Source organism: Alosa alosa, chromosome 3 (assembly GCF_017589495.1).
Source record: "Alosa alosa isolate M-15738 ecotype Scorff River chromosome 3, AALO_Geno_1.1, whole genome shotgun sequence".
Classification (NCBI taxonomy): Eukaryota; Metazoa; Chordata; class Actinopteri; order Clupeiformes; family Clupeidae; genus Alosa; species Alosa alosa.
In genome coordinates this window covers 6,460,667-6,464,387 of record NC_063191.1, presented here as the reverse complement: position 1 = coordinate 6,464,387, position 3,721 = coordinate 6,460,667, and the positions used below count along the sequence as shown (strand labels likewise).

General features: G+C 51.9%; 2 non-coding genes across 2 annotated transcripts; both read left to right on the top strand.

Annotated features, from left to right (window-relative positions):
• The first annotated feature begins 2,803 nt into the window (after nucleotides 1–2,803).
• LOC125292731 lies at nucleotides 2,804–2,995 on the top strand. Its single transcript, XR_007193261.1, has one exon. It is a non-coding gene; the product is annotated as a U2 spliceosomal RNA (small nuclear RNA).
• Nucleotides 2,996–3,315: 320 nt separating this feature from the next.
• On the top strand, nucleotides 3,316–3,428 carry LOC125292744. The gene has a single exon (XR_007193270.1). It is a non-coding gene; the product is annotated as a U5 spliceosomal RNA (small nuclear RNA).
• The last annotated feature ends 293 nt before the right edge of the window (nucleotides 3,429–3,721 follow it).

Genomic DNA, 3,721 nt, shown 5'->3' with positions numbered 1-3,721 from the left:
CCTCATCAAGAGTCTAGAGCAGCTGTTGTCCAACCCAAGAATTCTCAGTATGGCCAGTACTCCTCCAGAAAATTGCAACAAAGATGGATTTCTCTATGACATTGTGGATGATAGCCTTTTCAAAACTCATCCATTATTTTCAATGAAGACTAATGCTTTACAGTTGATATTGTACTCTGATGAGAGAACTGTGTAACCCTCTTGGACCGCATACCTCTGTGAACAAGTTACTTATGTTTTATTATACACTAGGAAACATAGACCCCAAGTTTAGGTCAAAACTGGCTGCTATACGACTACTTGCTATCGCTAAAGCGAAGGACATTACAGAGGTTGGTGTTGATGTTATTTTGGAACGTATAGAAAAGGATTTAAGGGAACTCTACAATGGTGTCAAAATTGGGAATGGTGAAACTATATATGGTGCAGTAATATCTGTATGTGGCGATACCCTTGCCCAGCATGACCTGGCATATGCTTTGCCAAGAAAATAAAAGATTTGCATTAATTCTATAAATGTGTATTAATTATTCTTAACCAATCATATTGAGTGTAAAGGTTTCCATGTTGTCCCAGAGTAAATGTTGAATGTTTAATATTAAGGTGTCTTGACTCTGAATCAATTCCAAAGATCTTTCTATCAATTCTTACATTATCTTAATAAGTTGTGCTCCATTCTTAAAACAGGTTGATAATTAGTCTTGAAACAAGTAAAAATATCCTTAAGGTGAGTTGTTAACATGTCTAGGCTCCCTCCTCAACAATTTAAGATAAATCTGCTTAAAATTACTTTTATTTTATTGAGATGGGCTTACAGTGGAGTTCTACGCCTCCTTTTTGGACGTCATTGGGGAGGACCTGTTGCAGGTCTTCCGGGCGGGGGAGGGGGGGGGGGCTATCCTCTCTCCATGCGGACGGGGCATGTCACCCTTCTCTTCAAAAAGGGCGATCGGAGAGACCTGGCTAATTGGAGGCCCATTACAGTCCTCTCAGTAGACTATAAGATCTTGGCCCGGGCGTTAGCTGTGCGCCTGGGGTGGGTGTTGGCACAGGTTGTGGGCCCGGACCAGACGTGTAGCGTCCCGGGCCGGTCGTGCCGTTTAAATCTGGCTCTGACGAGGGACTTGGTTAGCTGGGCCGACCTGCGGGGGGTGCCACTGGCTTTACTGGGGCTAGACCAGGAAAAGGCCTTTGACCGAGTCGGCCATGGCTTCCTGCTGGCGGTCATGGAACGGCTGGGGTTTGGGGCTATGATCGGCAGGCTATACAGTGGTGCCGTGAGCCGGTTCAGGATTAATGGGTTCCTGTCCGGGGAGGTTAGGCAGAGGGGGGGTGTGAGGCAGGGCTGCCCTCTGTCCCCTCTCCTGAATGTGTTGGCATTGGCGGCGGCTTTATGGCAGGAGCCACGGTTGCGGGGTTGCCATGTCCCTGGGGGGGGGGCAGGGTTTGCAAAGTCTCGCTGTATGCGGACGATTGTACCGTCTTCCTTACTGGGGCGGGGGAATTTGCAGTGGTGGATGGGATTTTGGACGAGTTCTGCCGCATGTCAGGGGTGGCAGTAAATGTCAGTAAGTCCTCGGTCTTGCTGGTGGGGCGGTGGCTGCGGGAGGACCCCTTGGTGACGCGGTACGAAGTGGGAACGCGTTTGAAGGTGTTGGGGGTTTCATTTGGTGGGGTGGGGGTTGCTGCAAGGAACTGGGCCGACATGCTGGACCAAGTGAGGCTGAGACTGGCTAGGTAGGGCCGGCGACAGCTTTTCCTCTCGGGGAGGGCGCTTGTGATTAAGGCAGATGTGCTGGCCTTGAACCACATGGCGTACGCTTCCCCCGCCTGTGCAGCTGTGCCAGCAGCTGGAGGGCTGCCTGTTTGAGTTTTTGTGGGGAGGTCGCCTTGAGTTGGTGCAGCGGGCCCTGATCTACCAACCTGTGGACAGGGGGGGGCCGTGCCTGCCGCTGAAATTGCTGGCCTTGGGCGGGGTTCACTTTGCGTAGGGTCTTTCCCCTGTCGGTGTCTGTTCCGTGGTCGGCTGACATGCCATGGCATTACAGGAGGATGGTCGATGCTGTAAAAGCGTGCCCTGCCTGCCTGGACAGGGAGATCCTTCTGGATCAGAAGCGGCTGTATGCCACCATGTTGGCGGGTTGTTGCCTGCTCCGACCACCGGTTCCCCTGGTGGGAGGGTGGTGGACTGGGACTTGATTCATTCGGGTTTTTTTGGGGGGGTGGGAAGGGATTTGAACTAGCTGGCTGCTTTGAGACGCTTGCCAGTCAGAGAGGACGCACAGGTTTGGGTGGGGAACTACCCAGTTGTGTCCATCGGGGTGTGGAGACTATTTTCCATGCATTTTGGGAGTGCCCAGTGGCTCAGGGTTTCTGGGGGCAGGTGAGGGGTGAAGGGAGTGCGGCTTGGGCAGCCGTGCTAAACTGGGAGCTTGTCCTGTCTTGGAGGAGCCTTAGGGGGTTGGGGGCTGATAGGCAGGGGGTTTGGACTGTTGTCACAGAGGGGAAGAGGGCTTTGTGGGGGTGGCAGTTGGGGGGGCATGCAGTCTTGCCTGCCAAGACTGGAGCCGGAGATGGTGTTTGGGCGTTTTAGGGGTAGCATGGGCACAATCATTGCGTACTTTGAGCTCCTGCATCGGGAAAGGCGGGCGAGGGAGGTATGAGGTAAAGTGGTGGGGGCTGAGGGGTGGGAGGGGATGTTTGAAGCATTTTTACTTGTACTTGAATTGTTGATGTATGACTGACACATCTGTGTTGGCATATAAAGGGTATCTTGTGAGTGTTAGGTTGTATGTAATGATTTAATGCTTTTGTAATAAAACAAACTAAAACAGAAAAAGAAATAGTTCTTATCAGTTTAATATCCGATATGTCCTCTACCCGAGGACTATATATTAATCTGATTTTTGGAACAGGGAGACGGAAGAGGGGCTTGCTCTCTCCGCTCCACGCATTGACCCGGTATTGCAGTGACTCCAGGAATGGTGCACATCCCTTTGATTGTGGAAGAAAAGAACCCAGCGGAACCTCTCAGACTTTGGAATCCTCCTTGACAGACACAGGAGTCCTTGCCAGGTCTTTTGCCCAACCGTGCCACCTCCCTTTTTGGCCCCTTTTGGGTTTTCCCTCCCTTTTTCTCTTTTTTTTTTAAATAGCTGGATGAACCTGTGTTGTGACTGGAGCATGTGTGTGGGAGGTGGAGAGACTGAGTGGCAAGGCAAGCCACGCCTTGGCTGCGGCAGCACCTTGGAGTCACCCTCATGTCCATGACTACCGCCGTTCTTAACCTCCGTCCAGCGTGCCCTGTGGCAGCCATCGCTCGGGTTTCTCTTCATCTCGTACAAATCTTTCGCCTTTACTAAAGATTTCCGTGGAGGGGAACAGCCCCGAGTTTACGGTATTTTTGGAAGCTCTGCTTCGGCGGTGCTGCACCTTTCTGTCCAAAGTCAAGCGTGGTGTGGGGGGTCTGCTGGGTGGGGGGCTGGGTGGGGGACAAGCAAAAGCGGACCCCCCACCCAGCAGACCCCGTACAGTTGTGAGGCATCACTTCTCGGCCTTTTGATTAAGATCAAGTGGGATCTACTTTCAAGCGATTGCGTTGATGGCGACATCATGAAGGAGTGGGCCGGCCAGCCAGGCGCGGTTGAAGTTTACGGTGCGTTTGGTAATGGATGACTTGGAGGAAGTGAAGAGACTGGGTGACTCCGGAGTTCGTGATGGA